The following is a 13,186-nucleotide window of genomic DNA, read 5'->3' as shown; positions in this document are numbered from 1 at the left end:
CTGTTCTGGGGGGAGGGGAATTAAGCAAAAGGACAATGTGGAAGTGCCGCCTCATCGTCAAAAAGGGGATCCATTCAGAAGGACTACTTGGAGTCTGGGGGCTCTCTTCCCCTTATCCTGTGTGGTGCTTTACTGGGATGACTTGGGAAGGAGGAGCCCGACAGAGTTCTCAGGGAGGGCTAAACCCGGGCCTTGGGGCTCTAATGCTCAAGGCCTGTGGAAAGGGGAGGCAAAGGCTGATTTTGCAAACATCAAAGGCTACCGAGGGCCCTTCATGAGGCTATTGATGGGAGAGAACTAGCAGAATAAAAACCTGCTCCATGTCTGGGCAGGGTCCCAACAGGTGCGGCTCCCTCTTGTCTCCGGTTTGACTTAGGTGACATGCATTCCAAATGTGACACTTTCTTGTTCTAATCTTAGTATCTCCACAACCCACATTTAGTCCACTGGCTGGGAGAAAGGTGTGGTCCCCGTGGTTAGCAGGAATGGCCAGGCTGCTCGGCGGAGCTCCACGCAGTGTGGACCCTGCAGAGAAAGGCTACAGGGTTTGGGATGTCACCGATAACCAAGTCACTAGCTGAAGCTGCTCCAGTGGCATGTGTCCCCTGCAAGGAGGGGACCGGGTCCGCAAGGGTTCAGGGTCTCTCCTTGTGCCCTTGATTTACTGACTTCTAGAGGCACTATTGAGAAAATGGGAAATCATCCCTATGCGCTCAGAGTTCGTGACCTCCTATTTCGGTGTGCACCCCAGTGTTTATTAGTGTGCCCCCTTTCTCGGTCACACACACACAGCTCCACGTCCCCACACATCCTGGCATCTCCACTGGGTAACCAGGCCTGGCATGGACTGAGAACGTTAGCATGGCCAAAGACAGACTCTGGTTAGAATTGCTCGGCTGTGAGCAGACTTACCTGTCACAAGACTCTGTATCTATACAATTAGGATTAAAACGAGGTGGTCCGAGAATTCCCTTCCCAGACAGGTGTTCTTGGCACAGGCTTAAAAAAATGTTAACAGAGCGCCTTTTGTCAGCCTGGCACTTTCCAATTCACCACATTTCTACCCTTCTGCCCAGCCCCGGGGAAAGTGTCTGTGGCCTGCTCGCCCCGGGACCCCGTCAGTGACCCCAAGTCAGTGACAAATCAGGCAAGGGCCTTAAAACCGGAATCCAGGTCCTCCAAGAAAAGTTCTTTCTCCTCGAACAGCCTGGCAGCAGTATGTTTTTCCTCCTACACAGCAAAGGTGAGCCTGGCCACCCTTCAGAGCTGCCTCCTCACAGAGAAGCCAGAGCCTGGCCCTGTGTCTGGCCAGCCTGGGGACAGGGGGTTGCTTTCTCTCAGCGCCCAGACCTGGGAGAATGTGGCCTTTCTCCAGGAAGCCACCTGGTGTGCTCATGGCCCAGGGACAAGCCACAGACAGTGACCTGCCCCCACATCTGAGGAGTGCTGTTCCCACTCAGGGGGTCCTGCCTCGGGTTCCCAACTTCTCTCTAATAAATAAAATGTATGTAAATAAAGCTGTGGGGAGCATCCCTCTCTTTCTCTTGTAGGACTCCCGTTCCTTGCTACAATTATCTTAGTTTCTACAAGGGAGTTGGAACCACCCTCACGTAAACAGTTGCAAACACAGGGCTTGTTCTGGGGGTCCTTATGTTTGTCATACCCGGAGAAAAGCCCAGCTCCGAGGGGGCTCCTTCCCTGGCCTCAGAGAGAGGCCAAGGTCAAAACGTGTCACAGACAGGTGCTCTGGGGGCTAATATGTCAAGGCACCAGCCAGGCTCATGTCCCACCCAGGCCTCCCCCAAGATGCCCACTGGCCTTGGAGCTCAGCCTGTGAAGGTCATACCGCATCTCCGCCGTCATACCGCATCTCCGCCGCCCCACCTGCACGGAGTCTTCACGCCTCCACTGCTCGGAACCAGGTCCCCCCCCCGGGCCTGGCCAGGACCTGAGGGCCCCCCCACCGTACAACAGTTGTGGTGTTGGGGCTCCTGCTCTGTGCCAGGCGTGGACAACTACAAGGTGTGCTGGCTTCCAGGCTCCACCAGGAGGGGGAGTACAGATCCACACACGTGTCAGCTCCCCAGGCTTCTGACTCCAGGATCTAGGATCCAGGATCCAGGATCTGACCCTTCCAAAAGGACTCCACCTTTTCTAAGTGAGCTTAGCCTCTACTTCTATTACCCCCTTAGCAAGCGCAAAGGCCAGGCTACAAACTCGGCACCCTCCCTGGAAGGCTCGGGGAGGGTGGGTGCACAGAGTGCCCATGCACAGAAATCACTGCTCTGGTCACGGATGCTGTGCCCCACATTCTCCTGTCCACCTGGACATGATTCACGGGAACTCAATGAGGGGACAATTGAGATGGGATGACACTCAAGCCTGCCAACACCTGTCTCACTGGTGTATAGTCAGACCTCAAACATACAAACAACAAAATCTAAAAGGATGTGACTTCCACTCGTTCCTGTACCCAATGCACCAGGGTGAATTACCACTCCAAATGGCATTTTGCTTTAGAAATGATCGCCTCTCTCCTCAAGGGCTGAATCCCGCCCAGATGAGGGCACTTGGCTCAGGAGGATGGCCCCCTGAGGCCAAGCTGTTGTCTCAACCTGAGTCACAGATGTCCCGGTGTGGTGGGTGTATGTAGAGATCCTCCCACCGCACCCAGGACGTCGGTGCTCCGTCCTCATCCTTGGTATGAACACTTTTAGGGGTTACATCCCTCACAAAGGCAGCTCATTCTATTTGTGGACAGTTTTGTTAGTTCTTTTTCTTTCTTTCTTTTTTTTTAAGTCAAATATCTGTGTCCCTAAAACTTCCGCTCACAGGTTCTACTTCTGTCCTCTTGAGTTATAGAAAATCCATCCTACCTACTTCCCCAGGCAGTGCCTTTAATCTCCCCGGGATGCGGCGCAGTCCCTCCCAGCCTTCACCCAGGCGGCTCGCGGTCTCCCACGGCCCGGCCCCGCCCCGCAGCCGGAAGGGAGCGCTCCGGGGAGCGCAGGCTCCTTTCTTCAACTGGGACTTGCCCTGCAGTCTCTGCCAGGGTGGCTGGTACAAGCTAATTGACAGTACAAGCTTTCGGAAGGGTCAGACCGGAAGCAGACGGTGTTGCTGATTTGGGGGTCCGGCTCAGAGTGCGAGGCCCGGGAGGGGTCTGGGGCCAGGGCCTGCGCGGCGCGAGCGAAGAGGGGGCGTCGTGGGGGGCGGGGGAGGGCAGCCTGGGGCAGGCGGCGGGGCCTCGGGGGGGGGGGGGTCTGAGCTGCCAGTGCAGGAAGGATATCTCTAGGATCCCTCCTAGGGCGACTTCTAAACCTTTGGGAGGGCGAGAAGATCCCCGGCCAGGCTCCTAGGTCCTGGGGCCCGGAGTGCCTCTGGCTGTGCTGGGAACCCAGCGTGTGCTAATGTAGGCGTGTGAGTGCATGCTGTGTGTGTGTGTGTACGTGCGGTGTGCACATGTACATGTGTGCATGGTGTGTGCGTGCTCATGCTGTCTGCACGGATGTGTGCCCCTGCTGGGTGCCTGTGTGCACCTGCGTTGTTAAGGGAGCGACCTGAAACTGCTCAAGAGTTCATGTGAGAGGTGGGGGGGCAGGGAGAGCCCTAAGAAGGTCTGTTATTTTCATTACAACATTATTTGAATATGTACAAACATAAAAACAGATATGAACCCTTTATTCTGATCGCTTCTATACAACTATTTTTTCAAATTTACACAACATATAAACAAAACTGGAAACAGCCACTAAATTCGAGTTAACAGCATCAATTTCATGTAGATGACGCTCGCTGAAGTTAAACTGTGGCAGCGAGACTCTGACTTGCCCTTTGAGAAGTCTGGGTTTGCTCAGATCACTGCCAAGCTTCCCCTCACAGGACGCCGTCCCCCCATCTGCCAGCACCTACTGCAGCATCTTCACATAGAAAGTGCTCAGTAAGTATTTGTTAGTTAATAGGATAAATAAATCAAGGAAGGAAGTCCCCCTCTACTCTTTTCTTGGGAGAATTATTTGCCACACCCCAATAATAAGCACAAAAAATACACAGAAGACTGAAATACACATATGATGCATAACATGATCATTTAAATAAAATACAATATAAAACTTCTCAGAGTGAGAATTCGATGCCCACTCAGAAGCTCAGCTTTAGTGGAAACTACAGTGTGTGGTCCTACACGGGAAGACCATCCTTCTCCCCTCCACCTGGCTGCCCACCTCCCATTCTGCCTGACTCAGGGCACAGCCTCCCTGAGCATCATTTTGAATCTGTATTATTAGAACAAAATATCCACTGACTCTGAATCAGATCTCAGGCTGATTGCAAGGGTGAAACTTCAGGAAGAATGTGAGAATGTTTTTTTAAAGTAATGGGAGCTATTCAGTCACAAATGACTCAGGTTTGTAAATTCCCCATCTTGCTGGAGAGTGAATTTAAGAAGAAAGAAAGACAGGGGCACCTGAGTGGCTCAGTCGGGTAAGGTTCCTTAGGCTCAGGTCATGATCCCAGGGTCCATGGATTGAGTCCCACATCAGGCAGGGAGCCTGCTTCTCCCTCTCCCTCTGCCTCTCTTTCTCTCATAATAAATAAAATCTTTTAAAAATAAAATAAAATAAAATGTCTAATGCACCTGACAAGCTGGGAACTGAAATGAGAAGACTGGTCAAGCCTTAATGGGCAGTCTCTAGGGCTTGAGCTAGAAAAGCAGTGTGAAAACTGCATCACACTTTGTATATTCACTGTAATGCACAACTGGACTGGAAGCCTTTAAAATTTTGGAAACGAAAACTATTAAAAAACATCTAAAAGAGAGATTTGGAAATTATAAATTATAGTCTAGGAGAAGTGCCAATACTTCTTTTGATTGCATCAGAAAGAACATTTTCAGTTATTAAAAATGACAGATTAATTCCATAAATTGTAAAAGTGACCAAATATTTAAAATAAACTGAGCTTGAAGAAGAAGGCACACTTGAAATGGAGGCACAGGAAACACCATTTGTCGATATACACAATGAACATCAACTCCAGGAGAAAACTATTTTTTCCCATTGATTATGTCTGATCAATTACATTATAATGCACTTGTGGTTTGATGACAAAAGTGAAAAAACAGAACAATGTTTTTGGGTTTTTTTTTTAAGATTTTATTTATTTATTTGACAGAGAGAGACCAGCGAGAGAGGGAACACAAGTGGGGGGGGCGGGGGAGAGGGAGAAGCAGGCTCCCCGCAGAGCAGGGAGCCCGATGTGGGGCTAGATTCCAGGACCCTGGGATCATGACCTGAGCTGAAGGCAGATGCCCAACAACTGAGCCACCCAGGTGCCCCAGAACAATGTTTTACACTATTTCAGGTTATTGAATTATGTTCCATGGCTTGAAAATGAATAAAAATCAACAAGATGAAGCCATTTAATAAATAATGGCATTCTAATAATGTGTTTTCACGGCTTGGTTAACGACAGAGGTATTGTATAAAATCTTAGGCAGTGTTAGAGAAGTCTAGAAGTCCTTTGAATGGAATTACTGTTGGTTTTGTAGAACTCGTGAATACCAAGAGCAATACCATTGACGTGAAGAGGAGTCTCCATACAAGTCACCCAATGTCTATCGATGTCACTCCCTGTGTCAGACCATGGCTCAGACAATGGCATCTTTTAGCTAGCAGCCACCAAGTTATACAGGGAGATCACATGAACATTTCCTAAAAATCAAAAAGTGATTGAAAATTACTAAAATGACTTAACAAATTATGCTACAAATTATATCACATGATTGGGAGTTTTATAATATATAGGGTTTTTTGGGGTTTTTTTTAAAGATTTTATTTATTTATTTGACAGAGAGAGAGAGACAGCGAGAGAGGGAACACAAGTAGGGGGAGAGGGAGAGGGAGAAGCAGGCTTCCCACGGAGCAGGGAGACCGATGTGGGGCTCGATCCCAGGACCCTGGGATCATGACCTGAGCCGAAGGCAGACGCCTAACGACTGAGCCACCCAGGCGCCCCTATAATATATAGTTTTGTTTAACTAAGAATAAAAAGAAAGCATTTTTTATTTTTTATTTTATTTTATTTTATTTTATTTTATTTTATTTTATTTTATTTTATTTTTGAGAGAGAGTGTGTGCATGCTCATGAGGGAGGGAGGGGCAGAGGGAGAAGATTTCAAGCAGACTCTGTGCTAAGCTTGGAGCCAGACTTGGGGCTCAATCTCATGACCCTGAGATCATGACCTGAGCCGAAATCAAGAGTCGGACGCTTAACCTACTGAGCCCCCGAGGTGCCCCTCATTTTGTATTTTGATTGATTGATTCAAGTTTTATGGTACTAGTTCTTGACATTTTTTAATATCACCCTATGTTTGCCAGACACAGATGTTTTCTTGAAGACTCCTACAATATTTAGGTGCTAGTTCCAAGTTCTGCTATTTTGCGAGCTGTGGTGGCCTTGGGGGAGTTAACTGATATTGCTAAGATTTAATTTCTTCATCTGTAAAATGGGTATAATGTTATTTTTCCTTCCCAAGAGCAATGTTATAAGAGTTGAATAAGATAATCGCTGCTGAAACAGGCCGAAAATATTAATATAAACACAAACAGTAAGGTTCTATTAAATAATGGCAGGCATACACATAGTTCCTGAGAGCTGGAAAAAAATAAAAATTATAACAAAAATTTCTAAGGCAGGTCACAAATGGGAAAAATAGTTCATAAAAACAGACACTCAGATGAACTCAATTTATCAGACATGAGCAACAATTTCCTCGCTGATCCTCTCAAAGCAGACTTGTCTCTTAAGCTCCTGGGGAGACGAGTTATTTTCCTCCCTGCTGGTACATAGAGTGTTGCTGGGTGCTGGAGCCCCATGATGGCGGGTTTGGTATATTCACACCAAGCCTGCAGTGTGTACGCCTGGCCTGCCCTGGGCACTCGCAGGGTGGTCAAGATGAGAACACGGCCGGGTAGCCCCTGCCCCTTCGGCAGGGCCCCAGGTACTGACCCTGCCCCACAGCCTGCAGCTACACGCGGATGACCTGCAGCCCCAAGCAGAGCTGCCAGCCAAGTGGCAGGGGGTGGGGGGTGGGGGGGCAAGAAAAGAAAAGACATGCCCATTGTTCAAGCCGCTGTATTTTGGGGTGGTTGGTTGCGCAGGATCTTTCAGCAACAGCAAAGGCAACCCCCAGATGCCGGAGTCCGGTGCTCGGCTCGGTTGTCTTGACTACGCGTTTCTGTGGCGGGGGTCCCTTCTCTCGGCACTGCATCCCTTCCTGCTCTTCAGGTGAGACAAACAGACCCTTCTTTGAGGAACAGCTGGTATTCGACTCTCCAATGTGTGGTTGGAGCTGCCAAACACAAAGCCACGCATGTGGTCCAAGAGGCATCCATGGTCCCTGCCACCTAAAAAGCCCAAGAGACCAACACAGAGACCAAACCTCATAGAAACGAGAGGGAGAGCACAGGGGCAGCGGGATCAGGGCCGTCTCTGCTCCCATGGCCGCCCATGACTGTGTCCCCTAGTTCATTCTCTGAGTTGCCATTGCAGGCAGGGTTCAAAGCAGGGGAACAGCCACTGCGGACAGCTCCAGCAGGGAAGGGTCCGGCACAGGGAATTAGGTGCTCACGTCCTTGGGAGGCTGGAGTCAGGGCTGCCTGAAGCTCTTGTGTCGTTGCTCCTTGGCATGCCCCCGGAGCCCGAGTGGGTGTGCTGGGGTCCTGCGAGGAGGCAGGAAGAGCAAGAGGGAGAGTTCTGCTTTGTGCCCTTGCCCCAGCCCCTCACTGGCCATCGGCCATTTGCAACCAGAGTCCTTGCCGCAGGGAGGGCAGAAATTCAGTTTAATTGTCCAACCTCTCCTTCTAGAAGGAGGGCAGTTTTAGGGGCCCACAGAAAAATTCTGACTCCTGTTGGGTCAGTCATGTTCCAAATAACTTCTTTAAATTTTTTAATGTTTTTATGATTATGAGATAGTTCCATAGTTTGAAGATAATTGTATTTGATTTTCATAACAATGCAGTTAAGATCCTCATTATCATGGTTACCCTGTAGATGAGGAAGCCTAGAATCTAGGTGCCTTTCTCAAAGTCCCACCAGTGCCAGCCCAGGGCTCCGGATGCCCTGATCCACATCTTCCTGACCCCAGGAGCCTGATGGAGCACGCGGACCTGGAATGGGGTTTGGCAGGTAGCAGACATCATAAATGCTTGGGAAGGAAACATCCTTTACATTGAGGAGAAAGAAAGACATAACAGAAATTCAATATACTGACCCATTTATTTTCCCATTTCTTCCTGAAAAAGGCAAATGAAGCCTTTACTATAAATCTGACGTGAATACACCATTTTCTTTCTTTTATCAGGAGACAGGTGTATTGTCAAGGTTTGTTGAAGAAATGCTTCCACATGAATTTGAGAAATAAGACAGAGGATCATAGGGGAAGGGAGGGAAAAATGAAACAAGAGACAACCAGAGAGGGAGACAAACCCTAAGAGACTTTTAATCCCAGGAAACAAACTGAGGGTTGCTGGAGGGGAGAGGGTGGAAGGGGTAGGGTGGCTGGGTGATGGACATTGGGGAGGGTATGTGCTATGGTGAGTGCTGTGAATTGTGTAAGGCTGATGAATCACAGACTGGTACCCCTGAAACAAATAATACGTTATATGTTAATTAAAAATATTTTTTAAAAAAGGGGCACCTGGGTGGCTCAGTTGTTGGGCATCTGCCTTCGGCTCAGGTCATGGTCCCAGGGTCCTGGGATCGAGCCCCACATCGGGCTCCCTGCTCCGCGGGAGGCCTGCTTCTCCCTCTCCCACTCCCCCTGCTTGTGTTCCCTCTCTCAATGTGTCTCTCTCTGTCGGATAAATAGGTAAAATCTTTAAAAAAAAAAAAAAAGAAATGCTTCCACATGAAGCTGGGTTCAATATCTTATGTCTGATATGCATCTGTTTAAAATTTTCTGTATTGCAAAGAGGCCTTTTATTTTAAAGATTTTATTTATTTATTTGACAGAGAGAGACACAGCGAGAGAGGGAACACAAGCAGGGGGAGTGGGAGAGGGAGAAGCAGACCTCCCGCAGAGCAGGGGGCCGGAGGGGCTGGAGGGGCCGGAGGGACCGAGGGAGCCGGAGGGAACCCGAGGGGCTGGAGGGAGCCGGAGGGAACCCGAGGGGCCGGAGGGAGCCGGAGAGAGCCTGAGGGAGCCGGAGGCGGGGCTCTATCCCAGGACCCTGGGATCTCGAACCCCTAGTGAAGGCAGACACTTAATGACTGAGCCACCCAGGCGCCCCGCAAAGGGGGCTTTTATTGATTGATTTGTAATGCTTCCTCCGTCCCAGGGAGCTATGAGTGAGGCAAACCCTTCCTCTAATCACAGATCTGACCACGGAAAAGCCCCGCCTGCCTCCATGTTGCCCCAGGCTTAGCTTTCAGTCAGGGTGGGCTGCAGGGACACCCCAGGGTCTTATTACAACTGAAGCCCGAGGCTTTCATGGAGCGCAGCCCCTCCGCAGAGCGTCTTTGCTACGCTCTCTCCTCTGATGGCCCTGAGGTCAGCAGGTGGCCCAAGCTGCTGCCCCACACACTGTACTCCCCGCCCAGCCCTGCCACCTGGGCCCTGGCAATGGCAGGACTGAACCGGCCTTAGCTTGTTCTAGAAATGGAAAAGGAACCAAGGGCCCCCACAGCACCCCCAGCTACGGCATGAAAAAGCCTTTCTTTTTCCTCTTGGTACCCTTGCACCACATTTCCAGCATCCCTAGAACAAGAGTCAGGGGCAGGGCTGGGCGTCCTCAGCTGTCTGGGCGTCACCCACTTGCTGTGGCGTTCCTCGGGCCTGTTGCTGCCTGCCAGGCCCGGTCCAGAAGGCAGATGGCCACATAAAAATAGTCGGGGAGCCCTTGAGGTGCCACTTCTCCAACTGCTGTGTTGAGTGGCAGCCAGATGAGAGAGAGGACGAGGCATGGCGTCTGTTTGGAGCAGAGGCTGGTTGCTCAGTGTGTCTGTCCGGTGGGTGAGTGTGGGCTCTCGTCCAGCAAGGATGAACGGGAAGGGCAGGGCCAGGGAGAAAATCTCAGCCTTGTGACCCCCAGCTCTCCCTGGAATAAACACCAGACAAAATAGGTCTTCCTGATTCATCAGTTTCCAATCAATTCTATTGCGGCTGAAACAGTTCTGTTGCATTATGTCAGTGTGGATACAGCCCCCGAGCTCCCGGCCCCGGTTTCTTGTTTAAGAAGCTAGGATCTGGGGCGCCTGGGTGGCTCAGTCGTTAAGCGTCTGCCTTCGGCTCAGGTCATGATCCCAGAGTCCTGGGATTGAGCCCCGCATCGGGCTCCCTGCTCTGCGGGAAGCCTGCTTCTCCCTCTCCCCCTCCCCCTGCTTGTGTTCCCTCTCTCGCTGTGTCTCTCTGTCAAATAAATAAAATAAAATAAATATTAAAAAAAAAGAAGCAGCTAGGATCTAGACAATGGGGAGTTACTCATCAGCAGTATAAAGTTTCAGTTGAGCAAGATGAGTAAGTTCTAGACATCTGCTATCCAGCCTTGTATCTATAGCCAATAATGACACAGTGTATGCCTTGCTAAGAGGGTCGATCTCATCTCAAGGGCTCTTCTGGTAATACAATAAAATGTAAAAGGAGAAAAGAAAAAGCAGCAGCTAGAGTCTAAGAAGGAGCCAGGGGCCGGGACAAGTTCCTTGGTCCTCTCAGACTTGGTTTCCTCATCTGTAGAAGAGGGAATAAGACCTGCCTCGGAAAGGACGGCCTTAAATGAGGTGTGTCGCGTAAAGTGCAGGGCTCCCCGTTTGGAGCCCTGTGGACACAGCACAGATGGCTTTATCTCTCCTGATCAAGTGAGTGAGCCGAAGAGCATATACTGGGCAGTGAGTCACAGATACACTTTAGGAGGGATAAGCTGAAGAACTGGGACGTGAGCCATCAGGGTGGGTGGAGGGGGTGCTTTCTGAATCACCGGGCCAGCTGAGAAGCGAGGGAGGGGCTGCCACGAAATTCCTGAGGACAGCTGAGACAGCTGGGCGCGGTGGGCTCCCGTCTGAACTGAGCTGAACTCTCCAAAGAGCTGTCTCTTACTACAGAGAACGAACGATCAAAACGTCACATTGTTTTGGTCTGGCACTTTCGGGTCCGTAGGCACCTTCACGCACGTTACGTCAGGTGCTCCCAGCAAACCTGTCAGGTGGAAATACCCACCGCACTCCAGAGCCGTGGAACAGTGGCCGCAAGGCTTGTCCCCCGCCTTCCCAGATGCCCCACCACCTGCAGGAGCACCCAGGGCCACGGCCATGGCTAGATGAAAACTCAGTCCCTAACTAGCCTGTTGGGGGAGAACTAGGCACAGAATTCGGGCAAGTAACTGGTTGATCATAATCAGTTATAAACCATCTGATTCTGCTTTAAAAATGCCATCTGAATTTATATTTAATTCTGAGAAAACCCTGGTGGACACCTCTTTGTTCAGGGAGGCATTACTAAATTTTTCCTCATCTCCCATCATAATATTCTGGGTCGTCCCTTCGAAGTCCTCTGCATCGCAAATTTTCTTCCACTCTACTTTCGTCATTTACAAGCCTCCACTGGGTGCTTGTGCATAGTAAGCAGTGCACTGGGTGCTGCGGACAACATAGAGGACGTCTAGTCTCTAACCTTGGGAGCTTACAGTCTAGTCCAGGAGGTAAGACTTCTAAATGTGGGACAGTGGACAACGTGATCATGGAGACAGTGAGCACATGATACTGGGTTTGGGGCAGACACACAGGGCAGACTGGAAGTTCAATGCTGACTTACCTGTGTGGTGATGTCATGTCCAGCTGGAACCTGGGACCAGAAAAAGAGCGCATCAGATTATTCCAAGCCTGGGGTGGGGATGATGCACATTTACTTAATTTAATCCAAGCCCCAGGGGTAAATAGCAAAAACCCAAACAGTCTCATTTGTGCTTCTAGTTGTGAAAGTGTAGCAGAACTTTAAACTATCTTTCCCGGCACCATTTCATTACAGAATAGCTCAGTGAGTGGTAGGAAGGGCTGGAGGAAAGATGAACAGGTCCAAACATCCCGGTTGCGTCCGGGGCAGGGAGGGGCCAGCTGACACATGTCAGCAGGAGGTGAGGGACGTGGCCTGAGGGGCTCTGACAGAGGCACAGGCGGAAGTCCCAAGGGTGGCTGGAGCACATTGCCAGAGCTCCAAGCAAAGATACAGGTAGAGGTGACGCTGAGGGGGGCAAGAAAGAAGAAGGAGGGGCTGCACGGGGAGAGGCTCCAGCTCCTCAGGAAGCTCGGGCTGGGGGACCCAGAGCAGTGTCCACGTCACAGGGAGGTAAAGTTCCATGGCAGGAACCAAGGGTCAAGGTTCAGGGCAGCGATAAATTAAATTAAATCTTTTTTCTAGGAATCAATGGACACAAGTTCAGGCCTATAAGATTTTTATCACACAAAAAATGTATCTTGGCACGCATACAAATGCTAGCGTTTGAGATGCTAGCACGAATGAGATGCTAGCAACTTTGGTCAAGCTCAGGAAGAGAAGGCGGAGGTCGCAGGATGTCCCCAGGAAACTCTGTTTCCTGGGATTTGGTGCACAGGTCCACTCCTTGCCCGGAAGGTCAGAAGCATCATGCGGTCACCCTCACCCTCACCCTCACCATCAAGGAGACCCCGAATCTTATTAAAACGGGCCCTTTGGGTCCTGGGCGTCTAGTTGATTATTCTCATGCTTTCCTGGGGAGGGGGAGGTCTGCTCTGCTTGTGCAAATAAGTTCCATTGAAATTCTCCTTCCATGATGTTTCCCATATAACTGCCCTCTCTCACACACTTATGGGCAGAATCATTCATTCACTTCCATCACTTTCTTTCTTAATATTAATATGAAAAAAATGTTTCCAAGTCATTTAATAGTAAGAATGGTGGCAATCGCTATTTATTCCCAGCATATCACATCATTATAATTGTTATTTTTTTTATCTGCTGCAGAGGTTACTAAAACTTGATGACAATTATAATTAGTCGTAGCCCAGTGTCTGGGATGCAATAAACACTCAATATTTGTTGAAGAAAAGAGTGAATAAATCAATGAATCCTCAACACTCAAAATAGTATCCTATGACAGAACCAGACAGAACAGACTGATGGGCCTCTGACCTTGGAGCTTTGATCCCCCAGGCTCTG

The 13,186-nt window shown here is 49.8% G+C and overlaps 1 long non-coding RNA gene across 2 annotated transcripts in view; it reads right to left on the bottom strand.

Annotated features, from left to right (window-relative positions):
* Positions 1-4,578: 4,578 nt before the first annotated feature.
* Positions 4,579-13,186, bottom strand: part of LOC135362523 (uncharacterized) — an 18,845-nt gene continuing 10,237 nt past the window's right edge. Inside the window, exons 2-3 of one of the 2 annotated variants that reach the window (XR_010407340.1) lie at positions 11,807-11,836; positions 4,579-8,223 (exon numbers count right to left, since the gene is read on the bottom strand). This is a non-coding gene — a long non-coding RNA (uncharacterized LOC135362523). Of the gene's footprint in view, positions 8,224-9,036; positions 10,098-11,806; positions 11,837-13,186 lie in introns of those variants that run through there. The other variant, XR_010407341.1, reaches the window with a different exon arrangement.

This window comes from Mirounga angustirostris, unplaced genomic scaffold, assembly GCF_029215605.1.
Source record: "Mirounga angustirostris isolate CCGP_5_RB_7025 unplaced genomic scaffold, mMirAng1.0.hap1 SCAF_14, whole genome shotgun sequence".
NCBI classification, from domain to species: Eukaryota; Metazoa; Chordata; class Mammalia; order Carnivora; family Phocidae; genus Mirounga; species Mirounga angustirostris.
The sequence above is the reverse complement of the archived record's forward strand: the minus strand, read 5'-3'. Positions and strand labels throughout refer to the sequence as shown.